This window comes from Chelonoidis abingdonii, chromosome 1 (assembly GCF_003597395.2).
Source record: "Chelonoidis abingdonii isolate Lonesome George chromosome 1, CheloAbing_2.0, whole genome shotgun sequence".
NCBI lineage: Eukaryota > Metazoa > Chordata > Testudines > Testudinidae > Chelonoidis > Chelonoidis abingdonii.
Genome location: NC_133769.1, coordinates 51,919,642 through 51,946,886, shown reverse-complemented (window position 1 = coordinate 51,946,886; position 27,245 = coordinate 51,919,642). Strand labels below are relative to the sequence as shown.

General features: G+C 40.9%; 1 protein-coding gene across 2 annotated transcripts in view; it reads left to right on the top strand.

The window, feature by feature from the left end:
* Positions 1-568: 568 nt before the first annotated feature.
* Positions 569-27,245, top strand: part of FOXP2 (forkhead box P2) — a 456,482-nt gene continuing 429,805 nt past the window's right edge. For both annotated transcript variants that reach the window (XM_075065578.1, XM_075065568.1), the window contains exon 1: positions 569-644. The gene's annotated coding sequence lies outside the window, so the exon portion shown is untranslated. The remainder of the gene's footprint in view (positions 645-27,245) is intronic.

Below are 27,245 nucleotides of genomic sequence, written 5' to 3'. Positions count from 1 at the left end.
TCTTATATGTTCCATTCTATGCATCCGATGAAGTGGCCTGTAGCCCACAAAAACTTATGCTCAAATAAATTTGTTAGTCTCTAAGGTGCCACAAGTACTCCTGTTTTCTTTAAAGAGAACATTGACAATCAAGGATGATGGAGCTTGATTTAGGAAGTTTCCTCCTTGTGGAAGCTCTGGTTAGTGATGTGCTTTGACTGTCCAGATATACTAGCATGTATAGGATAAGGTGCACAAGATTAGTTAGAGAGATTGGGCCTTTTACACACTTTAGAAAACAGCTGTCAATATACTGACTAGAATGGAGTTACTCCTTGTGTACAGTGGTGTGAGGAGGGGAACCGTCCCATTTAATTTGCACAGCCTTTGATACAATAGTGTTTTATCAAACTGTCTGAAGAACAGAAAACAATACCCCCCATCGCTTTCCTACCAACCATCTTACTAATCACCACATGGAAATCTGGAACTAGTTACGGAATGTGATAAAGTAAATCAGCACATTTTGCATATAATAGATAAATAAATATTAGCTACAAATAGTTTTCTTTTGTTTTATCAGGCCAGTGATGCTGGAATTGATCTCAGACACCACTCCAGTTCAAGGCTGAAATAAGGAAATCTTTTAGGCCTGGAAGAAGGAGGTAAGTACAGTTCAAACACTGAAAATCTGTAAATGATGTTGCTTGTAGCTTTTCTCCTTCCACCATCACTGTCCCTGGTTTACCAATCCTTGTTCTCCTGACCCCATGCTGCTTACTGTTGTTCACAGAGATGTATTACTACCTGTATAAAGACTAGACTGTTGAGCAAGAGGACTTGTAAAGTGTGGCAGGAAGGGAAGGATGGCCTCCCTCTTTCCCACTCTTCATATCCCATCGCCCTCTCCTTTTTCTCATTTTCAGCCTCCCCTCTCCTCCACAAACCTCAGCTGCAAAATGTAAATCTTTCACAATTCATTTGGAAGATTGAAGAAGAGTTGAATGTGGTTAAGAGAAATTAAGAATCACTAATGATTTTTTGGCAGTAATAACCACAGTGATGCTTCAGTTATAAAAGCTGGCACATTTGTCCTATAGCTTTTGTGGAAGAAGCTGAAAAAGAAAATTATTTTGTATTTCTATGATATTTCTGTCAAGAAGCAATATACTAGTTCATACGAGATGCTTTGATTACACATGGCATTTACTATGAGTCCTTGTGTAACAACACTTGTGGAATTGTACAGTTGGTTTAGTTTTGTTTTAAATAAAGAATGTTTAGAGTGCACTAAATCCCAACAAAATGATACATTCATAATTGAAGAAAATGATTTTGTCTTTTAAAGTTTGGTTGCATACTCTTGGATATTGAGAGGTTAAAGTGGAGTTTCAATGTATGGCTTCATGACACCAGCTGTTTGAGCAACAAGATAATTAAACAGTCTTGGTCAGAAAAATCTTTTATACTAAAATATATATTTAAAAACATTTTTAGTATGTGAATACAATGAATCCCTGTGCTTAGACATCACAGCTTTCTTGAAATACCTGTGCCCTGTATTCATTTGTGAACAGACACTAGTCCTTGAATTCAAGGGCCATGAGTTCACATGTTCTGATTGTGAGACTTGTGTACCCTGTGCACTGGTGCTCTCAAGCTGCCTCAGACAGAGGGTCCAGCAGCTAGGGCACTAGCCTTTGGATTAGGAGACCTACATTCAATTCCATGGTTAGCTATAGAGCAAATCACTTAGGGACAGTTTCTAAGATATTGTAGGGGCCTAAAATATTCAGGTAGGCGCCTAGTGGGATTTTTGAAAGTGCTTATCTGCATCTTCAGGTACCTAACTACCTTTAAAATCTGTCCCTTGGTCTCTGTGTGCTTCAGTTCACCACTTGTAAAATGGGTATAATAGTACTTCCACGCCTCAGAAGCATCCTGGAAGGGTGTATACATTAAAGATTGTGAGGCACTTCATTAATGGTGGCCAGATAAGGACCCTAAGATAGGTAGATCTGGAAAAGCATTCAAAGGGAATTGGTATGCAAATACTAGATTATGAAACCTCCCATGTTTCTTTTAGAATTACCTATGTCTGGAACTGCCACAAGGAATTCTTTTAAGTCATTCTGTGTTTTAGTTGCATATGTATTACTGTAGACACAGTGAAAGGAACACACATACATGGTTAATTTTATTAGTTGACCAATAAATTTATTTATAGATACCAAACAAAGAGCAACTGGTGCCTGACAGAAAGGAGCCCTTACAATTTGACTCCAGTAGGACCTTCTCTAACTCCCTCCCCATTGGACCTCTTTGTTTTACCCTGGCACACCTTGTCAAAGCACCGTTAAAGGAAATACGCCCAGTAGCATATATGTATCCTCTCAACACCCCTGTAAGGTGGGGAAGTGCTGCCATTCATTCCATTTTATAGGCAGGGCACTGAGGCATAGAGAGACTTAAGTGACTTGTCCAAGGTCACACGGGAAGTCTGAGGCAGATCAGGGACTTGAAATGAGGTTCGTCAAGTCCTAGGCTGGTGCCCTAACCACTGGCCAATCCTTCCTCTCTTGTTCCCAAACTCATCAGTTTTGGGAACTCTTGGATTCATCCCCCTATGCTAATTGACTCTTTCATTGATCCTTTTGTAACTACTAATGGCCACCCTCAGCTGGCAAACTTAGAAACTGTAATGACGCTATTACAGGAAGGGGGTGAAAAACTGACTAGAAGCTCCCGAACAAACTGAAGCAAACATAATAATCAAGAACCTGATACAAATACACATCATTAAACTCAGTAACGGGATCCACAGTATCAATGTTCCCCACCCCCTGCTTCCACCATCACTTGCACCTTGCAGTTGTACAGCGACCCAACCCTGAATCTGTGATAAATAAAAAAGACATCCTGAATCTTGCTTTGATGAATGAGAGGGCAGGTGGGTGAGGAGAATTTTTAGAAGCACAGGAAGGAGGTAAAAAACAGGATCTCTGCCTTGGTCTTTGTCTTATGGTGACTATAGTAACTAGGTGGCCAATGGAACATTGTATCTGGTCACATGAAACTCGTCCAGTTGGGGGCAGCAGCAAGTGATGTCACCATCATAGCCCTGCCCCCTCCTTTTAGTGCCGGAGTCTGCCTCTTTTGAAGATCAGCTAGTCAGTCATGTTGGTGCTGCTGGTCTCCATAGTGATGGCTAAAACGGGACAGTGCTGCATTTTTGCTCTCTTCACCCATTGGCTGGTAAAGGGGAGAAATTCCTTTCTTTCCCTCTGTCCCCATCCTGTTGATTCAGGCAAGCAATGCCCAATGGCATAATAAAGTGCTGGGCTGAAGTCTAAAGGAGTAGGCAAATATGGTAGTATCACCCATGGTAAATGGTACAAGAAATGAAGCTTTAACAGTCAGGTGGATCAGGACACAGTGTGCATCACTTTATAATGAACATAGTCATAGGATTGGGGTATGGCACAGAAATATGGAATCTACATATGTTACACATTTAAAAGTAGCCCTGCATGTACAAGATTTTTTTTTTTATTATTATTATTGTTTTACCGTGTATGCTATCCAGTGCAGAAAAGTTTAGGATACAAAGCAGATCAAACACTCTACTTTCTAAGCAATGATGGAAAATTCTCTGTATTTACCAACCACATGTCTTTGTGAAAGGCGTATTAGTCAATTTCTCCATAGTTAATGTCTCATATTCTGGATAACTGTTTGTTTATGGTAGGAATATACTTGTTACACTGGCATGCTGCAATTACAATCTGGTCAGCCAACAACAGCAATTTCAGCCAAAAAAAAAAAAAACAGGCTGTTTTTCTGGAGATTTACCATGTTCTGCACCAAGTAATGCCAGAAAAGCAATAATACTGACTTGTGTAGCTATTATAGTTTGGCAATATAATTTTGTTAAATTCCAAAATGTCTGGACTTTAAGGCAGTCCTACCACATATGGATGAAAGTAACGATTATTCTGTTTCCTTTCCAACAGAGGTCAGTCTGTTTTTGCCCATAACTTGCAGTTAAATACAATCAATACAAAATTGTTTTATGTACAGAAAGCCAAAATGTATTTGGCTTTTCCAGTAAAAGGTTTTTTATTTCTTGCAGTAACGTGGGAGGGCCTAAGGTGGTTTTTCAAAAAGGAAAGAATGGTAAATTTTGAATGCAAGTTCTTCCATTCCTCATTTACATTTCTGGAGTGTGTAAGGGACAGAATACAGTTTCTTTATATTGATAGAATAGATGAGCATCAGAAGGACATCCTACTTAGGTGTAAATTTTTATTGTATTTGTACTGCCTGCCTCAGAACAAACCACTTAACTGGAAAACAGCATATCTGGTTGGAAAATTTTGAAATTTAGACAAAAATGGGGAAAATTGGGAAAAAATGCTTTCAGTTTTCAGACTGGATTTAAAAACCAGGGTGGCTACACAATTTTCCCTCTTCATCCCAAAGGAACATACTGCTGTCTTTAGAACTATGACAGTTGAAAGCTTAGTTTTCAAGCTCTGGCTTCCCTTTGCACAAAAATGCTTATGGGTGCATTGCACAGTGTTGCGTACTGTAGAATATCTAAGATTGGTATGCAAGAGATTCTGAGTTTGCATCAGGAATGATCTATTTGTCTTTTGTTGTACACCGGTTTGTGCTTACGGGATTCCTGTCCAATTCTGATGCAAAAAGTCACTTCATTCAAATCCCTCCTTCAGGCTTGATTTTTACATAATTCTCATTAGAAGTGATGCAATAATCATGATTTCTTTACAAAAAGGGTTAATTGACCTACCAAAATGTGCACGTGCTTTAAACCAATAATCACCCTCTCATTGTAATCTTTCTTCAACATTATCCCACCATCTCTCTTTGTTAACCCAACTTTACCATCTTTCACTTGAATTTTTATTGTAAGCTCTTTGGGACATGTCCCATATCTTTTTGTTTGTCCTCATAAAGTGCCTCACTGTATCAGTGTGTTTTTTTTCATGCCAGTTTGTGCTGTAATTGAAAACCAACCCAGAAGGGACCCTTTGCTTTAGGAACTGCGTTTTCCTCCTCGAATAGCCTCTCCATTCAGAGTTGTAATGCCCTTTTTTGGGTGAATGATCTACTGAGTGCCATATAATGTTATGGCAGCAGGTACTTGCAGTGAGCCATTCCTGACCTGGGAGCTGATCCAACTTGTCTAAATGTGCCATCCCTCTTGTGAGTCTTTCTTTTGGTTTTAACAGGAGGAGCCATTGCGGTCCAGCTGCATCTGCTTCATGATCTTCTAATTTGAAAAGGTGCTTTGAGAAAAAGACTTAAGGAACTTTCTAAATTGGGGTATTTCCTATTGCAGTGCACTATATTTCGGCTACAGTACTGATTACACTACATAACTAACAGTATAACCCATATATAATTTTGTATTCTGTGCATTTCTAGACTCTCTTTACTTACCAAGTACTATCCGTCTCTACATTTTCAGCATAAACAGTATAATATTGGCATGTCTGGGGTGAAGGGACATCTCTTGTAGTTCCCTTGCAGTAGACTTGGAAGCTATGCAAGGACTCATGATTTGTTGGCGGTCAGGTGCATTACAGAGGTGTGAAGCTTTTGGTCTCCAGGGGATTATGAGCAAGTCTTCCAGCTGGTTTATGGAGTGGCATTAACTATATCCTCAAAGGAAGCTACACATTCCACATTCCTGGCCAGAGTGTGATTGCTGTGATAACAGCATAATTGGAGAGGAGGGGAATAGGGATAATGCTAAAAGAAAAATGTTGGACTTCTTTCCCCAAAAATAATTGGGTGGGCTGCAGCTGAACTCTAATTGCTACTAAGCAAGAATAGAAACAAAAACAATACTTTACTTTTTGTTAGAATCTTTTTTTAGATAAAAGAAGGACCCATTTATTGTAACATTTTGAATTATCTGTGCAAGATAATAGTAGTCAGCTGCAAATTACTGATATTTTAGGAACTTATTGAAACATTTTTAATGGAAACTTAAAGTGAAGGCAACTTTCTTGTGTCAAAATCAAAAGTAGTTTACATTTATAAAATCAAATTTGTGGCCTGGAACTACTAGGTAGTAAATTTTTGCTATGATTATACAAAGTAGCAAAATATGGATTTTACCTGGCCTACTTTTCAATTCATCTGAACATAAAGTACATTCTTAATGGTCTGATTTGCTGGAAAGAGCAGTATTACAATAATCTGCTTTTTACAGCCCATATCAAATATGAACTTGCATCACTTATTACAAAGTTTGTGCTCTGGGAGACATTTTCATGGCATTTAGGAGTGATGCCCTACAATTTTTAGAATTAGTCCTTAATGATATCTTCAGAAATGAGTTGTTGCTCAAACACACTGATTATTTTGTGGTTTATATCTAATCCAGTAGCTATATTTAAAATGTCTTAGAAATCTGTAGAGGAAAGCATGTTGAAAATACTGTTGTCCCAGTAAGTGTATAAAATTGTTATGGAAGAGATGACAGATATCTTAAATTCTTAAATGTTTTTAGAGTTCCTTGCTGTGTCTGACACAAATTCATAATTTTTAACTGACTGGAATACAGGTTTTTTTAAATGTTGCTTGCTTGAGAACAGAGGGCTATTACTGTAGTTGTCATGTAAAATAAAGTTAGAGTCTGGAGCCCCTTTTTAGCAGTCAGCTATATTAAGAAGCTACTGGTATGTTGAACTAGGCACCCGTATTGTATAAGTAGTGTATTGTAGTGTCTAGGGAGAATTTTCTTTCTCTTCACTGCTGCTTTATTAGGCCTTGCTCACTCATTCACTGTTGCCCTGTTTTACTCCAGCTTTCTAGCTGCAACTCACAGCACAGTAGGTCTAATGTAGATTGCCTTCGCCAGACGACTGATTGAAACTTGTGTCTCATAGTTGCTAATGCTCACTGAACCATTTTATTGAAGATAAAGTAAATAAAATAGATTGCCATATGAGAATTCTTTGAAATCAAATGGAATAATTTGACAGGTTTAAGCCCATGAAAAAGACAAAGCGTTGAAGCAGACGGGAATGCTTTTTTATGCACAATATACCAGGAAAAAGGGTCTGCTGTGTTTGATCTTGAAATATTAATGTTTTTACCAAAAATTGTAATAGTTGAAAACATTTAGCATAGTCTCCAATTGAATTTGTATTTTGCTTCAAATGTTACTTTTCTTAAGAGATGCTTTATTTTTCCTTCTCTTTTGTAACAGAAAGGTGTATTGTGCTGAATTTTTTCTTATTGCGCTTGTAAGACTTAGTGCGTGGATCACTAGCTTTTTAGAATTTAAAAACATATTTTTACAGTACACTGTACAGTCTTCAAGTTTAAATAACAGTGAACTTGTTCTTTGGGAAACTGATTCTGTGGGATAGGGCTAAGTGGTGTATTTTATATAAAACTTTTTTATGGATTTAATTAAACAGTAATGCAGTTTGTGACTATTACAAATAAACAGCTACAATAGGATTGTAGTATTTTTTAAAACTGTGTAATGCAATACAGTAAAAGAAAAATTGATAATACCCATTGTTACAGACAATGTATAGTCAAGAATACACAAATGCACTCTCAGAATTTCTCTTAGGTAAAGATATGATGTGGATAAGCTTTTATAATATGCCCCAGTTAGTCTAAGAAGTAAACCAATACATAATAGTGAAAGAGTGATGGCACATGAGCTTTAATATTGAGTATTCCTAATCTTTATCTGGATGGCACTGAATCTTGGTCACTTTGCTCGCACTGGTGATTTCATTGGAGCTAATTGGACTCCAGCAGAGAGAGGGGTGGCCAGGATATATTGTTGATCGTTTAATAAGATGAGTTATATAAAATCCAGACACTAAACAGTGTAATATAATAAATAAAACTTTTTTTTGAAAAAGTGAAGATAATTGCATTCTAAAAACTTATTTTAAACATTAATAATATTAAAAAAAGTCTTTTTGACCTGACATTGTTCTCTGCTCAGTTTTCTTTGATTTTTTTTAAATTTTAACAAAATCTAATTAATTTATTTTAAGTTAGACAATCATCTGAATAAATTATACTTTTGAATAGAAAATTCAAATGTTTCGTAACTAGAAACTGTGAGTGGTACTCAATGACAATGTAATCTAGGCTAATTTTGAAGAATTACAGTTATGAATGAGTTATTTGAAAATAACATACAGTGGAGAGTTGGTAAATTGGAAATAAACACTGAGAAGGGATTTCCAGTTTTACTGTTAACTGATGTACATAACAGTGAGGTTCTGCTGGAGTGATCAGTGGCAGGGACAGTATAGGTCGCGCGATCTTTCGGGTGAACCAGTAGAGGATTTCAACATCACCACTGTGACTAAAGCTGGTAGAAAAAGTTGAATAGTACTGTCAGTTTTTCCTTCTCTTGTGTCATGTTTTTGAGAAAAAATTCCAGTCATCGCTACCCATATCCCTGTCCCTTGCATCAGCTAATCTCTGAGAAGAGCTGTCTTGCCTCTCTGTTGCTTCTGTAATGATGGTGGCAACATGTGTCTGACCAAATATTTGATGTTTCCACAGCAGTTCTTCTGTGACATTAGCTACAAAACAACTATCTGATGGTAATAGCTTTGAGTCACTACCAACCAGACTGGATTTGAACTGGAGGAGAAAAGCTCTGTATCCCAGTACACCAATCCAATGAACAACTTAAAAATTACATGTTCAATATTTCAAGGACCTAGTACAGGAAGGATTAAGGAAGCCCTTTATTTGAGTCCGAGCCATCCAGAGAAGATGATGCTGTATCTGTGCATTATGTTGCTCTGATCCTGCAATTGACAGTGTGTGGGTGAAATGCTGTACCTGCATGGAACCTCAGTGAATCAGTGATAGGATTAGGACCTTATCCATGTTTACTCATTGGGAGTCTGTTGGAATAGATGTCAAGTATCAGGGGGTAGCCGTGTTAGTCTGTATCCACAAAAACAACAAGGAGTCCAGTAGCACCTTGAAGATTAACAGATTTATTTGGGCATAAAAAAACACTTCTTCAGATGGTAATTTTCACTCTTTGTTGTTTTTATGGAACTAGACCTACATTATATACATATATATATATATATAAAAATAGGTTCAAAAAAGAAAAAAAAATAGATAAGTTCATGGAAGATAGGTCCATCAATGGCTATTAGCCAGGATGGGCAGGGATGGTGTCCCTAGCCTCTGTTTGCCAGGAGTTGGGAATGGGCAACAGGGGATTACCTGTTCTGTTCATTCCCTCTGGGGCACCTGGCATTGACCACTGTCAGGAGACAGGATATTGGGCTAGATGGACCTTTGGTCTGACCCAGTATGGCTATTCTTATGTACATTACAATAAGAAAGTAGCATGTCTTTCCAATAACCCTTCTGTCTTGGGGTGCTTAGCCACAAGTAAAGGTATCTTTCTGTCATACTTCAGTTTTCTGCCGTGCTTCAATTTGACAAGCAGTTGGTTGATTTTCAAGAATAACTTGGTCACAGAACCTGAGAGTGTACAAAGAAGATAATGTAACCCAGGAAACAAAACACTTTTACAATATTTATAGGTTCTCTCTTGCTAAGATAGAGTTGCTGACATTCATTAGCTTTTTCCCTCATTTTTGGAGAGCATCAGGGAAATATTTAACAGCTAAATATGGTAGGTGTTAAATGGACTGATATTTCAGCTTATTTTTAGTACATTTAAAGGGGGAAATTGAGTGAACAGTTGCTGTAAACTTTGCTAAAATGCATATGGGAATTCTTATATTTCTGAAGTTGAATATGCAGCTTGACATGGTGCTGAACTTCTTTATTATTTTGGTCAAATTGTGGGTATATGTATCGGAGGATAATGGTTGGATAGGAAGGTATAATACATATGATCAGTAGTTTATTATCCTATGTGCAGATGACACATCATGGCAAGCATAGAGCCTGCTCATCTCACCGTCACCGTACATCTCCTGGGTGCTGGCAGACATGGGACTGCTTTGCTACACAGCAGCAGCTCACTGCCTTTTGGCAGCAGACGGTGCATTACGATTGGTAGCCATTGTCGTTGTATTCCTGGGTGCTCTTTTAGCTGACCTCGGTGAGGTCAGTCAGGGGCGCCTGGCAGACCTGGGAGTAACTCAGCTAGGTCATTCCCATCTTCTGCTGAGCACCCAGGAGATGACCATGGCTAGCAGTTGTACTGCATCGTCTGCCGCCAGCCTAAGATGTAAAAGATAGATGGAGTGGATCAAAACAAGAAATTGACCCAATTTGTTTTGTGAAATCAACGGCCTGCTAAACCCAGGGTTTTGAGTTGAATCCTTGAGGGGGCCATTCTGTGTGACAGTTGTTTGTGTTTCTCCTTGATGCAAAGCCATCCCTTTTGTTGATTTTAATTCCCTGTAAGCCATGTCGTCAGTTTCCCCTCCCTCTGTCAGAGCAACGGCAGACAATTGTTTTGCGCCTTTTTTCAGCGCAGACGCCATAGCACTGGGATCATGGGGCCTGCTCAGATCACCGTGGCAATTATGAGCATTGTAAACACCACGTGCATTATCCTGCAGTATATGCAAAACCAGAAGCTGCAAAAGCAAAACCAGGCGAGGAGTCGAAGGCAGCGCAGTGACGAGAGTGATGAGGACATAGACGTAGACATAGACTTCTCACAAAGTACGGGCCGGGCAACGTGCCCTGTTAATGTGATGAGCTCTGCATGGTGACCTGTGCTGATCAGCTGGCCAGGCTGGCCAAACAGGAAATGAAATTCAAAAGTTTGCAGGCCTTTTCCTGTCTACCTGGCCAGTGCATCTGAGTTGAGAGCGCTGTCCAGAGCAGTGACAATGGAGCACTCTGGGATAGCTCCCGGAGGCCAGTACTGTCGAATTGCATCCACACTACCTCAAATTTGACCCAGCAAGACTGATTTCAGCGCTCATCCCCTCATCGGAGATGGAGTAAATAAATCGATTTAAAGAGCCCTTTAAGTCGAGAAAAAGGGTTTCGTCGTGTGGACGGGTCCAAGATTAAATCGCTGCTAAATTCGACCTAAAATCGTAGTATAGGCCAGGCCAATGACATATTTTGCCACATATTTTATTTTCTACAAATGTCACTGCTTTAAGAACAAAACAGAATATCAGCTATAGTTTGTTTGTTTTTAACAAAATAATAAACTTGCAGGTTAATTGGGTGTTCTTGTTATTATTAAATGCATTATTGTAGTACCTAGGGAGCCTCATCACGGATCAGGACCCCATTGTGCTAGGCTCTGTAAAAACACTGAATGAAAGGCAGTCTAAATATAAGACGAGACAAGAAATGGCTACATTGTCAAAATAGACAAGACAGACATAGGATCGGGAAAGAGGTAGAATACACAAGGAGAGTGTACATTGTGATGATGACAAACATCTTGTTAGTTCCACTGTTTATCTTTTTTTGAGCAGTGGGTAGAGTGGATTGACTTAGAAGGAGATCAGCTATCAGTATCCATTTTTTTTAAAGTAGGTACCTGTCCCTCATCCTTCTGAAGAGTCGCATCACCATATAATTTGATGTCTGCAGTTCTGTCACAGAGAGTATAATTTTTAAAAGCCATAAAGTTGCTTCTCTTCCCCTCTGCTCTCCCTAGCTACTTACTACCCCTTACCTTCCCCCAAGAAACAAAAAAACCCAAACTTAATTACTTGCTTATTGTGGAAAATGTCTTCTCATTTATCCCTCTACTACTGGGGACAGGTGACAATGGAATCTTGATCCCCACTCACTATCCTCAGACACTTGCTCTTAACTTCAGTGGCTCAACCTGAAGTATTAACATCAATCTTAACAGAAGAAAATACCCAGTGAGAGAAATGAAGAGGTAAATGGCTGGCACTCTTGGACAATGAGAAGAATTCAAGAAAAGAATCCCTTCCTGATCTCTCTGTGCCCGGAGGCATCAGGAAACACTGCTCTCTCATCCCTTTTGTCTCTGGTTCTGGGACATAAAGTCCCCTGCTTCAGTATCCAGCAGGGAAGTTGAATGGCCTGCAGAAGTTCTGAAATCTGTGGCACACTGCACCCCTGGACACCAGTTCCCAATCTTAAAGTATTAATGTGGGTCCAATTGTGTCTGTTCTTGACCCTAGTAGAGAACAGTCCCTTGCATTTTTGTTTTCTCTGGCACAGAATAAAGCCTAAAACTCTTCAGATTGTGGGAGACCAAAATTTTGAGTGGTCAGAAAGCAATTGTGTGCAAGAGCATATGACTGTTCAGTGTGAAGACTTTTTATACAAAAGCACTGATACTGCTGGACTATAAGATCCTCTTTTAAGGAAGGAAATAAGGTGTGCACCTTTACTGGAATTGTGCTAGGCAACTGCTGCAAGGGATCCAGAGACAAGCAGAGGGAAAGACTTGGTGTTCTGGGTATGGGGGAAGGCTGCATTAAGCTGGTATCTCCACCCCCTTTCCAGTCGTCTATAGACAAGCAGTCCTTAGCTCAGGTGCCAAAACCTTCCACAAATCCCTCTTAGTAGCATACATCCTGCTGCTCTACTTTCCCAGCTGGTAAATCCATCTGCCCTCGCAATCATGACAATTCCCACCACCACACACTGGACTCCTTCCTCTTTGAGCAACTGGAAATTGGTTGATTGGGGAAGTCAGGGACTGTGACACTTCTTACTAGCAGTGGGAGTGTGATTAAGCTGGAGGTGCAGAGCACAGGCTATTTCTCTGAATTCCTCTTACTTCCCCTAGGATCAACTGTGGCTCAGCTCAGTGTTGTAGGAAAAGATCTCTGAAGTTGATATCTTCCTAAGGCTGCATCCTGATAGCAATTGGCCAGTGTTAAATGGGGGCAGAGCCAAAGCTGTCATGCAGTACTGTTTCCAAGCCAATTTGAACTGAAATGACTCTCCTACTAAAACAGAAATAGAATTGTGGGTGGCCTTTGAGAATGTGTGATCCCTTTAATTGCAGAGTGAGTTTAAAGCTCTGAACCCCTCAGTTACATTGTTGTGGATCAGTATTGCCACAGAGTAGTTAAGTGGTTCTTGTACTGGTCAGTTGTTTGCAGTTACCTTAGAATATGAGGCATGGTCGCAAAAAGCTCAAAATGAAGACAAGTAGTTTTCATAGCAATACCAAGAGTCTTATACCATGATAAGAGCTCTTATATATGGTATATACTTTTATTTATAATTTCATTTGAATTTTTAAATTATTTCAGAATTGAAAAATGGCTTTTTTTTTTTTAATGGATTGAACAAACACCTCAGCTGATACTTTCCATCCGTGCTCGAAGAAAGACAGGAGGGCCATTGATGTAGTCTTATTAGGCTGCAACTATATTCACCTATAATTTCTGGGCATATTCAGCAACAAATTGTTCAGTGCAGGGTGTTGGCTCCCTGCTGATCCTGATGTAGGAGCCCCTAACTCCCCTTACTCAGCTCCTATAAGGGATGCTTTCCTTCAAACTCTTTTCCAATCCATTTTGTCTGATAAGCACATCCCTTCCCAACTGAGTATCTGCACTGGACATCTTACACAAGTTTTATGTATAATTTACAACATTATAACCTAACCCCCCTACTCCACCCCATTGGGTCCTAGACCAGCTGTAGGAAAGGTGGAAAAAAACAACAACATCCCAGCTTGGCCAATCTGGTGGCGAGGGAAGCCTCTCAAGGAACCGGGGCAGCTAGTGTAATGTCCACAGTTGATCACAAGGTCCTTTTGCCAAGTGCATGAATGGGTGAGTGCTGCAAGCTCAATCTTTGTATAGAGGGCCTCTCCATGGCTGCATGGGGTATAAATAGGGTTGACAACCCTCCTGTTTTTGCTGGGAGTTTTCCGGAATCAGGCTCTATCTCCCAGAGGCTACAGAAACCAAACCGGGAGATTTTAGGCCGCTAAAGTCCGGAGGTGCAGCGGGGCTAAGGCAGGCTCCCTGCATGCCCCAGCCCCATGCTGCTCCCAGAAGCAGTTGGCATATACCTGTAGCTTTAGTCCCTCACCACTGACTGGGAGCTGCACGAGGTAAGCACTGCCCACACCCTCTCTTGCACCCCAATCTGCTGCCCCAGCCCTGAGCCCCTTCCTGCACCCAAACTCCCTCCCAAAGTCCACACCCCCTCCCACACCCGAATCCCCTGCTCCAGCCCGGTAAAAGTGAATGAGTGTGGGGGAGAGCGACAGAGGGAGGGGGGATAGAATCAGTAGGGTGGGGCCTAAGAAAATTGGTAGGGCAGAGGTGGAGCCTTGGGGAAGGGGTGGGGCAGGGAGTAGGGCAGGTATGTTTGGGTTGGTGTGATTACAGTTGGCAACCCTAGAAATAAATACCTTCCCAGTCAGTAGGATGCACTGTGCAGTCACCTTCTCCTGACCTTGCCCCAACTGCTTCCTGCCCATCACTGTAAACTTTCTCCCTTCTATCCACTACCATAAGGGAACCGTTAAGCAGGCCATACCCCTTTTTTTCCAGCTATAGCAGGACAAAAAACCCACTCACATAAAGGTTGCAGCGGGCACATTGTCCTAATTTGTATGTGACAAAGATTCCAAATATTTTCTCCACAAGTCAATCAGGATTCCTCTGTCTTTTAGGCGAATTCATTACAAAACACTCATAAGAAATCCTTAAAACATTTGGGATTCATGAATCTGTTTGTGATTGGGCTGGTAATAATTTATGTTGAGGAGGAGAAACATATCCCTTCTGACAATAAAGGCCTGATTCAGGAAAGCATCCCTATTCAGGACAGCGTATAAGCCTAGGCATAAATCATACTGAAGGCAATGGTACTTAAGTGCATGCTTAAGTGCTTCCCTGAATAGGAAGTAAAAATGTAACAAACCCGCCATTGGTGCAATACATTTACACATTAAAAATGCACAGGGACCACATGGACTTGCTAGTTTGCTGATCCAAAGCAAATAATTGTGTGCCTAAGTACATGATTTACCTGCACAAATGCAAGGATTTTCATGCACACCCATTGCAACTGCAGATGAAAATATTTCCTCAAATATTTTAGTTTAGTTTAGTATCTAACATCTAAGCTATTAAGTGTTAATAGATATAAAACTCTAATAAATTCCAGACCATTGTGAACAAATAAAAAAGTAAAGCATACGTTACTTTAGTGTCTGCATATTTTATAATATATTAAATATAGAGAAGATAAATATTGAAAATAGATTTCTAAAGAGACAGATGGTGTATATTCATTCTCTCAAAAATCGTGTTTCTGGCATTGCACAGTAACTGTCATGTAGCTTTACTTCAAATGCCTGATTCAGTGATACGGTTTACATTTGCTATATGTGCTGTTCATTTCTCTTCATCCAACACAACTGCTGGTAGTTTGTGCCATATTTGCAAGTGTCTATTTTTCCAAAGGCATAACAATTAAGATTATAATAGGACTGTAGGTGATGAAAGCAAAAGTAAGAGATACTGTCTGTATTCAAACTATATAATAATAGAGATGAAAAATGGTTATTTAAATATTTGTATTACGAAGTATTGTTATCACAGCTATATTTATAGTTGATTGTTTTATATGGTTAATATAAGATGACTTAAAAAAAAAAAAAAAGAGAAAGTTTGACCTCATTTGACCTTTTAGACGTTCAGTCAGTTAAAAGGTTTGTAAGACGTTTAATTACCAAATGGTATGATCATTATTCATCTCATCATTTGATATATAATGTCAAGTGAATTGCCTCCCTGGAGTGCAGTGTGTTTCACAGATCAATAGATTTAGTAAGAGCTTGAAGGAGAGCTTTAAACATTGATAGAAAAGAAGGAAAAGTATATCCCTCTTCTAAAATGGTGTATGTAGTTTATTTTGTGAGCTTTATGGAGATATTGTTTTATTTTCTTGCTAAGAATACAAAGCCTTGTAACAATGCTTTCATTAAAACATTTTAACCTCTTCATTGAAATTATTGTACTGTTACCATTTCAGTCTCTGTATTGTACATGCACTAAATATAATACATTAGTTTTTATCTTTAAAAGGATATCATGGGTATATTGAGTGTATTGTGGATACAGTTCGATAGGAATCTAATTGTTAAAACACTGTTTTCCTTATAACATACATCATCCTTTGTCACATAAAACACCATAAATAGCATGGCAAGAGATTCTTAATACAGTACAAATGTTTGTTTAATGTACCTATTTTTATATTTTCTACATATTTTTTCTTATTTCCAGTTAGTTTTATCAGTGTTCCCTTTTTTTGTCCACTATACTTTTCAAGGATTTTTTTTTTAATATACCCTTGAGGAACAATAGATGATGTCTTTTCCTTATTGGTTTAGTAAATGTGTGTTCATTTTATCAATGTATAACTTTTAAGAGTAGTTTCTGATGGCATGATAGATTTTTCTCTGTTGCACAAACTATAGAAGATGCGTGCAAATGTATTTACTTATACATCTCCTTGTGTATTGTATTACGCTTATGTTCATCTTGTGTGGAGGAACCATCATACAATAGCATATATTTGACCTTTTCTTCTTTAAACACACATGAAAAGATTTTCCAGATCATCTCAGAGAGATTTATTGCATGGTCTAGCCACTAATCTTTGGCATTACTTCTCCTGTAAATGTTAGCTGCTTTATACTCCATGCTGCTTTGTCTTGATTTACCAGATGAGGTAATTGCTTTTCTGCTCTTTTTCCTTCATCATCATCTTCAAATCCTTTCCCCCCATTTACTATTATATCCACTAAGATGAACCTCATCTTCCAACTTTTACCTTCTTATTGGCGCTGATAAAGAAGAGCTGTAACCCAGCTGTCTTGACTGGTATATCTGTGATGCAGAAACATTTGCAGGTAAAATTCTACTTCCTCATTCATCTGTCATTTATAACCCATCAGCTATTCAAAGTTTAATTTGAAGCATGAACAATATCTAAGCTTCCTTGATCCCTTGCTCTTGTCCTTTTTCTTGAGCTGCAAAGGAAAGGCCATGTTTCTGAAGCTTCTTATTCCTCAGGCCTAGCTACAGTAACTCTCATGGGGAGCCTACTGATGTTGGAGGAAGAAAATTCTTACCTATTTTTTTAGAACAATCTGGAAAATACGTCAGGAGACTTTTTTACAGGCTTAGATGTTCACTGTATGGAATTCTAGTAAATATAACATCTAATTTGCTGGGCTCTTTGCACCAGCATTGTTCAAGGTCAGATGAACTTGTGTAAAGTACAGGTGTCTCAGATATCATTCCTTTGTTTCCTGTGCTGGTTTTACAGCAGTTGTTTTGTAATTCGGTAGTTCAAGTAATACCAAATTCAGTGACAATAATATTAACAGAAAAAACTACTCCAAATTATTGTTTTCACATACTTCTGGCATATCTCCTGCTTTTGCCATCTTATGTTACCACTTGCAACCTTATTAAAACAATTACTGTTGGCATCCTTTGGAAACAGCTATTGATTAGTGACACATTCAGTCTCCTGGGTTTGATTTTACAAGGTACTGAATACCCAATCCAGCAAAGTGCATACTTACTTTTAAGCATGTGAATAAGTGCTTGATTGAATTGGGCCAGAATGCTCGGTATCCTGCAGGATTGAACCCATAGATACCAGTGCCCTCTGTGAGAGCTGGTGTTGCTAAAACAGTAATCTGTTGGTATTTTCATTGTTTTGCCTAAGGAACCAACCAATCAGCACTAAATTAGCATACTACAATATGGCCTAATATGATATGTGCTTTGTTTGAGGCCCTCATTGAGAGAAGCACAAAGTTAATTAATTTCAGCATCAACTCAGTATCATAATTTGGTAGGTGAGGTAAGGAGAGTAAGGGCAGAGGCTTCAGCAATGGCAGAGTAAAGTGAACCATCAGTTAAACCATAGCAGCAGTGAGAGATAATTGAAACTTTGACAGTGTTTGTATCAAGGAGGAGTACACTGATAATGAGTGAAGGTCACGAAGTCAAATAGCATCATCTGTCGTTCTTCCATTATTGAGGCACTGATCACATCTCAATAGTTAAGGTTGAGTTCCATTTTGCACTTACGGCAGGTTTTCAACCTTTTTGTTATGTATGAAAAATACAGCATATGACCCAAACTTACAGAGTGTTACTCTTTGAATATGCAATGAATTTTCTGAGAATTTACAAGAAAATCTGTTACTTTGCATTAAAATACACTTTAATACACTACCTGTGTCAGCCTTTTTTGTCTCAAACAACCTTTGTGTAGCTGAAGAAGAGACACTGAACTTCTCATATACTTAAAATTAATTGAAATCTCATACATAGGCTACATTTGATGACATTAGGTTGCAATAAGCCAAGTTATTAATGGTGGTTGTTATGGATTATATAGGCGATGGCCCTAGAGTCAGATCAACAGCTCAAGTAATTCATAAGTGGGGGGCCATTGTGACTTCAGGGATAACTCAAACAATCTCCATCCTTCCTGTATAAATTGTGTGCAACCATTCTTTTGTTTGTTATAGGTTAGTGGTATGGGATAGATTTGCCAAGAATTTTCACTGGTATATTCTTTGGTCACTGTTCCTTAAAAGTTCCATTGCTACATACTAGCTTGGGCGCTCCTAAAGCAGAGGCATTTAGGCTCAGGAGCTGTCTTTCCTCCCCTATAGATAATGCTGCATTGGAATAGTTTAAAGTTTATCAGCTCCCAAAAGGCCCGATAAAGGAAATATAGACCCTAGTGCAGGTATTAACATCCCAGTTAGGAGTTACAGGAGAGAGAACCAACCAGAAAAGGACAAACTGAATAAATTAAGAGGTGGCAAGGGATAGAGGAGATACTGCAAGAAAATCTTGAAGCATTACTACAAGTTGACCATGTCTGATGTTCATCAAATAAAGGTCAGATTGCAGGGAAAATTCAAATTCCACAGAGACAGATGGGGCTTCAATATAATTGGCCTACTGAATTGAGTACAACTCCAAAACCAAGGTTGTTGATGTTCCCTGCTTATTCTAGCCAATTGAAACACCAGAGTATGAAGATTGCAATATATCTCCTGCTTCATCTTGTGACAATTGAGGTCCTTGGAAACAAGAAAACTTAGAACTCTACTCCGTCCTCTTCCCATACCCAACTCATCTAGAGAAGTACTTAATCTGAACTTCTTGCATGGCTTCGTCCAGATGTCAAAGTTCAGGAGTGAGACATTAAAATTCATCTCAGCAGTGATCTCCCAAGAGAACTTGCTCTTTTCAATAGATCAGAACCACACCTATTTACCCTTTACTGTATGATCCTCCCACCAGCGATCTCTCTGCTTTGCATGCAGCAGTCAGTCACCAGTATGCTTTTTTTTTTTTAAACTTTGCCCTAGCTTTCTCTTTAAAGGTGTTCATAAAAGTGTTAGTTACCACTGTGGCTTTCCCCAGGCAGGAAAATATGCATGTACACCCATTCTAAGACAACCTACTCATCACAGCACCTTCCTAGAGAAGGCGCACAAAGCAACTCATTGTACAACCCAGATTCTAGAACAACAATGATTTGTCAACCCCATCCAGAGTCCAATGATTCCATGCAGTTAATACTGTGTTTGGGTGTCACCACAGATTCCAGACTCCACAGAGGTTTGCCTATCAGAAGACAAGATCCAAAAAGTAGTGGCCATACTACACAGTGGAATCTGTTCTCCAGTAACATCTAGCAGGACTCTGATGTCTGTGATTGGGCTGAAGGCGTTTTACAATAATCACATGTCCTCTTCAGATGTTTATCAATATTCTGAGTTCACAGGGTCCATTATCCCTGTCTTCCGTAGTTACAGTATTAAGATCCCTCTCTTGGTAGTGCAGGGAAGGAGGGGGCAGAGGAGGAGGTTGGGAAAGCAGGTACCTGGAGGCCACAGTTTAGCAGAATCATACAGTGCGGGGGTAACATTGGATGCTGGCTTCTAGAGCAAGGGAGCTCAGTCAGAGACTGATTCCATTCAGATTACTGGATAAACAGAGGTCTACTGTAGTATCAATTGACTCAAGCTCAGAACAATAAAATGTGCCTAAAATCACTAATTTCAGTCTTGAGCAACCAAAATGTATTGGTGATGCTCACCATTTTAACAGTGGCCTGTATAAACAAGCAAGGAGGTACCGGGTCTTCAGCTCTGCTACAAAAATTCAATCTTTTCTATTTGCTTGCAGAAAATAATCTCCTGTCCTTTTAAAGCCCTACACCTAAAACAGGAATTGAACATCAGAGCAGACTCTTTAAGTAAGCCGAGCTTAAAATGGTGCATTTTAGAAACTTATAAAGGCAGAAGCCTTGATTTCCCCTCAAAGATTTATTGCCCATTCACTCACAGCCATGGCAGACTGCTGATCTGAAGACTCATATGTAGTATAAAAAAGATATGTATGTAAGCCTGGCTACCTCATTTCCTGTCTATATAATTTGTAACTTAAGTTTTACAAATTAAATATGTAGACCACGTCAGTCATTGTCTTTGGAAGGACAGTGTGGTTATCCAACAGAAACAGAAAACCTATCTCCTTCAAATTGTACATTATTTATCTATTGCTGTTGCTCCTTGGCTAGACTCTGCTATTAGAAATCCCCTTGCCATGGATCCATGGATTTTCCTTATGTGTGTGTGGGGGGGGCGTGAGAAACAGGAAAATTTATCTTAACTTACCTGACCATTTCCTTTTTTTCTAGGTGAGAAATGTGTAGATTTCCACTGACAAAAGGGTTATGCTATTGAACCTCTCCTCCTTTTCTCTTAGCACTATAGTTGTCTGCCAGTAGTTAGGATGAAACTTGAAGATGTTTTGCAATAGGAAGTGTTTCTCTGAACTACTTGCTATGTTTAGTAAACTGTTAGTTACAGTTTAAAGAAATTAGCTCTTTGAAAACAGCTTTGGAAGTATCTTAAACTGGCTGGGTCTTCAGGAGTGTGGTCACTCCCAGTCTGCCTTGACTGGCAGGTCTGGTTTTGCCTTCTGTGAGCTTAAAGGGTGTAGTCTGTGGACAGCTGTACAGCCATTAAGTTCATTGCAAGTTGGGATCTGTCCACAGCTGCCAAAGGCCCAGCTCACTGATTCTAAAAACACCAAAGAAGGCAACAACAAATCCTACCCTAACTAAAGTGGCTTCTCTCTTACAGCTGCATATTCATAGTAGAGCCTTTACTAGCCCAGTCAGGATTTCCACTTCTATGGGTAGCCTGTCTTCCTTCCTACGCCCACTCCTCCTGTACCACCTTTTTAAGAGCTTCTGTATTATGAAGTGCCGCATGGTTCTGGGAGACCCACCAGCCTACACCTCTAGGACAGGCCCACTAACAGGTACTAGTAATATGATGTAGGGAACCAACTCACAGTGGGTTGAAGACGCCATATATAGAACCACTTGCTGTGTAGGTCTGTTCCACTCATGACAAACCCCTTCTTGTGCCCTAAATTCCATGAATTCTGTAAGGCTGACCTCAGAATCCATGGTGCAACCAAGTCCCATGAGTTCACTAGTCCCAGAAGCCAAGGTTCCAAAGTTGTTGGAGCATCGTCTGCAGATCTCTACTAGCAGGGTGGGAGAGCACCCAGAATTTGTCATCCTGAAATCAAGATAGAGAATTGGCAGCACCATTATCCACTTCTGGGACATGCACTGCCTGAAAAAAATATGTTAAACTGCAGGGGAAGAGGAAGGGGTGTAGCCATCAGGTTTCATCCTGGCCATAATAGTGGCCCACAGCCTCCGCTGGCCCTGCAAGGAGGGGCTGGTAAAGGATCGCAGTAATAGGGCTAAACTCAGAAGTACTACCCTGTGGCCCAGGACCCCTCTCCGCTGCTGTAATGACACCATGTGACCCCCCCCCACATCCCCATGCGCACTGAGCTCCAGTTGCCCCATTGGCCTCCACATGCAGACCCTGGCCTCCCATTCTGAAGCAGGGAGGGAGCGAGCATGGAATACCTCCCTTAAAGGGAGGGACCCTGTTCCAATAGCAGGCAGAACCCCCATGCTGGGGGGAATGGGTACGATCCCCAACGCAGAGCTATCCTGCCAGCCCAATCAACTTCCCCTAGCTGTTGAGGTGGGTGGGTAGCATTTTCCAGAATTTGTATCTGCATCTGATTGTTCCTGAGTATAAGTTGAATAATAGGCTCTCCAAATGCAAATATCTTCATTTTAATTCATCCCTAGTTGATAGCAGGTTGTACGTTAGAATGTGGAATATGTATGTCAAATACCAGAAGTCATTGTCATATTAGTTTTTCAACTACTGCTGTTGAAAATTTGGATACAGTCTGCTAAATAATAATCCTCTCATTTCTTTTTCTCTGTATGCTTTTACTTTTTCTTTAATATTTCCATTTGCAATTATTTTTAAGTACAATTAATTAATATTAATTTAATATAAATACAAATAGGATAAATAAAATTGGCATAGGTCAGATATAGTGCAGGAATATCATGCAGGCCCTTTCCACACAGCTGTACAATAGTACAGAATCCTGCATTCTAATCCTGCACCTTCCTACCTCACCCATCCTCCCCAAAAAAGGGCAGTTTTATCAAACTGTAAGTTAGTTTGGTGATGTCACAAAATGAATGGAGGAAGAGACCACCAGACTCTTTTTTCCTTGTGGCCTAAACTAGAATTTGGTGTGGACACAGCAGCAAAATGAGGACCAACAAATGTATGAAATTAAGTGGCAAGCTTCAATTTTTATTAGACTTCTAACACAGAGGAGGGGCGCGACCTGCCTATCATCCATACTCTCCTTTACCAGGCATTTAATTGGTTCCAGTGTGGGGATTTATGGGGTTCCTTACCATCTAACCCATTACGTGGGATGACTGTCCTCAGCCTACCCTCCAGGACTCAGCTCTCTTTGAGTCCTGGCACTCTCCCCTGCTGTGAAGGGGACAGAGGGTGCAGTAGGATGGGGACCTCAACCCGTGAGAGCCATGAGGTCGTACCCTATCACATGAGCCCAAGGCTCATCACCAGTATTCCAGATCTTTTACTTCTGGAAACTGTTCATTTTAGTCTCTTAACTGCACTGGAAACCAGTTGCAGTTGTGACGAATAAACAACTCCACCCCAGTACCTCAGTTCAGTACTAAGTGCATTCCTGCTTAACCTGCTGTGGCTTGAAGGTGCTGCAAGGAAGGCAAAATACTCTCTGGTCCTCTGCCAGTTGGTCCCTGGGAGAAAAAAATATTCTTTCTGACCCCCTAAAAAGGTGATCAGCTAGACTGACAGCATCTGTCAGGCCGCGTTCCCATTCCTAGTTTGGGTAGGTAGGGTGGGCTACTGAAATGGATCCGAAACATGCACCGTAAGGTCCCTGCACTAGGCTAAATCCTGGGAGCTGGAAATTGCAGGCTAGTCAGCACTGCTCTCTTTCAGCTGGCCAAAGGGCACCAGAAACTCTAAGGGGGAGGACCTACCTATTGTCTCTTGGCAGTGTCTCCCTGACTTGCTACTGGGACTGTTCCTCTTCATTGATGACCCCATCAGTTTCCACCACCTATTGTGGCAGGTGAGTGGCATTTTGGCTTACATCTCCAGAGAGGAGAAGTTAGTGCACCAACTCACTATACCATCTAGCCCCTAAAATGTTGTAAAACTTAGTTGTCGTCACTTTCAGTGGACTCCACCTGTAATTTCAAGCTATAAGCAACAATTGTATTTTTCTAAATGAATGAATGCATATATAAGCTTAGGACTTCACTTATTTATCAGTCCTTACAAAACAGACTCATCAAAAGATCATCCATTTAGAGTTGTGGTGTTCAGTGTCCATTCAGTTAAGTAGTATGTGCAAAAATCTGTAAATAATGGCTATAGAAGGGTACTTGTGTTTGCTCTACAGCAAACTTTGTTTTTTTTAGTCTAAAAATCTTAACAGTCTCTTGGTTTAATGCATCTGAGGGCAAGCTGGGGTGTAAATCTACCTCACACTAACTATCTGTGTGGATCCTGCTTCTGTGCACTAAAAAGTTCTGTGGTGCGCTTTGACCTAGTGCAGTTTGAGAAACACACTTTCAGTGCACAGCAGCAGGGACCACCTGAACAGTTAGTGCATGGCCTGTGGGAGCGCTGTAGAGTTACACCCCAGCTTGCTGTGCAGTAAGTATTTGTACAGACATGCCCTGAAGCAGAAAGGCATCTAAATGTGATTTAGTCACATATACAGCGTGCCTGATCTTCTACAAATCTCTGGAATTTTGCTCGAACAGTTACATAATACATATAATAAAAATATAATTAAAATTCAAAAAAATTCCAAATGCTGATAAATACTTGTGGAAATTTTAGCATTTCCACAATTTTGGATTACGTTTAATTTATAATCTGAAAACAGACATATTTGTGAGACACAAACCAAAGTCACCCCGTTAGGGGCAGCTCCTATGCTTGTCGAGGAATTAGCTTAGTTCATTGAAACAGATAAGACATCTCTTATTCTCTTCCCACTGCTGTTACCTACTAGGTAACATTCTACACATTCCAGAGCACCCGTCCCCCTGGTCAGGTTTTCCTCAGTAGCCCATTGTAGCTTGAATTTGAATGACAGAAACTATCCTATTCTGACTTCGGCTTTGGAACTTGGTAAATCGCCCTTGGCCCAGTTCACTTACTCTCACATCTTAAACTAATCATCCATGTTGCCCTTAGGAGATCCCTTCCCCTTACACATCAGTTACCACTTTGATTCTTGGCAAGCACCCAGGGCTGCCACACAATTAGCTCAGTCTTTCTCTCCCCTCAGGATGGTGGTGGATTTTGCAAGACACCTGCAACTCTAACTGTTTGAGCACACCTGCATACCCCCAGATACACAGAAGTGTCTTAGCTTTGGAGAGAGTTGGAGGGAGAGCTAATATTAGTCTGTCTTACCTACCTGAAGCCATCTGTCTCCTCTGTCCAGGCTCTGTGTCAGTAAGTCCCTCTAAATCCAGGATTCTCTTCTGGAGTTAGGCCTTTTGCCATCGCTTTGGTAATGGTTCCTTCTCTGGAACCAGGCCCCCCTGCAGGGATCAAACTGCTGCAGCTCTTCTCGATAGAAGTGTGTAGATCCTCAGCTACCTGGACCTCGACCTCCTACTACTATCTGATAATGTCCTTTTGCTGGGACTGGGCCTTCTTAGGGCTTTGCCACTCATAGCCCTCTTGGAATCTGCTACCTTCAGTATCATTGCTCCTAGGCCCTCCTCTCCCGGTGAATTCTCTAACCAGCTCTCCTGAGAGGTGCGTTTCCTCAGGAGCTTCCTCTCCTGTCTGTGTTCTGCAGCTTCCTGAGTGAGTCCCCATAACCCTGTATTAAGCCCAGCCCCAGGTGTTGTTTAACTAATTAACTGCATACTAGTCACCTAGCTAATTAACTACTCAGGTGGATCTGGGTTGGCTCATTCTCCTTAGCAGAGCCTGCCACAGGTAGAATGGATGCCTGACCCACTCAGGGGTCAGCTACCGTGTGACAGTCTGTCTTAAAGTACGGTTGCAAAGTAAAAACAGTTGTGTTTGTTACAAGGTGAGGGGATTCTGAAATTTAAATAAATAAAGTTTTCCTTTAATCCTCCTGAAATTTATGTCTCCCACAGATTTCTTTGCTTCCCTGCAGAAAAATGACTTTCTGACAGGGAAGCAAAGGGAAGCCACAAGAGCAGTCATGTGACCCTCCCCAGAAATATGATTTGGGTGCCCAGGGCAGCCAGCAGAGAGGTAAATCACTGTGGGGCAGGGGACATGACTGGGGAAGACCTGGCTGATGGCGCCTACCGTGCGCTGGGCTCAGCTGCTAGTTCCAGCTGTGCTGAGGAGGATGGGACTTCCTCTTCCCCTGCATGGCATCCAGGGCTGGGTTAGACCCATCCCAGATTTCCTCCCCAACTGTAGGAAGCTCTGCAAACTCCCCTTGCCCCCGCACCTATTGCTGCTCAGCTGCAGGAGGGAAGATATCCCTGTAGAGGGAGCTGCTCTCCCATCCACCCAACCCCCATGCATCCAGACCCCCTCCTACCCAGAACCTCTACCCCCCTACACTCAGAACTCCCCCAATGAGCCACACTTCCCCTGCACCTGGACCACCCCGACCACCCGGGGTGGACCACCCGGATCCTCACTCCACTGAGCCCCAACCACCTTCACCTGGACCCCGTTGCACTCAAAACCTGCCAACAAGCCCTTGTGCATCCAGATCCCTTCTGTACCCAGATTCCCCACTGAACCGCCCGCACCCAGAGTGCCCCATACAGAACCCTCTCAACCCACACCTGGATCCCCTCACACTAAGCCCCTCCACACTTGAATCCTACCTTGCTGAGCCTGTCTGCCCACACTTGGGGTGTTTCTGGGACAGGCCCAATGCTTGTGCTATGTCAGGCCTGGTCTACACTACGCGTTTAAATCGATTTAAACAGCGTTAAATCGATTTAACGCTGTACCCGTCCACACTACAACGCTCTTTATATCGATATAAAGGGCTCTTTAAATCGATTTCTGTACTCCACCCTGATGAGAGGAGATTCATCTCATATTCTCTTATGTCCATTAAAGAAAATGGCCTCCTACGCTAGTGTAGTATCGTCCATCCCACGCAGATTTTCAACCTTCGTTTTCATAATTTCATCTAGTTACTTCGATATGTAATCACTAAGATTCGCAAAATGTGTGGTAGTGGACATCTATGCCTCGGTATAGTCCCAGCCTCAAGCCTTATGAAGGTGTTTAGAGTATAATAGGAGAGGACGAAGCAATGGGTGGAGTTGTTGCAGGGCACCCCTGTGTATATGACACGAGCAGCGAGCGTCGTGCTCTCTGATACACTGGTTCTCTAGTACATTTGCGCCCATATTCTAGTCAGGATGACTCTATTTTAGAAACCATAAAGGAGATTGACTCGGGAGTCATTCACCGTTTGCTTTGCGCCCTCGGCCGATCTCAGCCAGGGCCCCCATGATAGCAGTAGACAGTACAGAGGGGAGAGATAACCGTCATCTCATTGCCAGTTTACTCTGGCAGTAGACGCGTACATATGACTGTAACCAACTCTGCTATCATGCAAAAGCAAATGAATGTGCTGTGTAGCGCTGGATTATCACCTCGCTCGCAGCATCCAGATACACATACGGTGACTGCTAAAAAAAAAAAAAAAAACAACAGCTCTGAACGTGCTCTCATGGTGCCCTGTGCTATCGGCTCTGCTAAGCAATTCAGGGCAATAAAAAAGTGTGTTGTAAGTGTAGCTGAAGATTGTCTGCTGTTGGTTTCC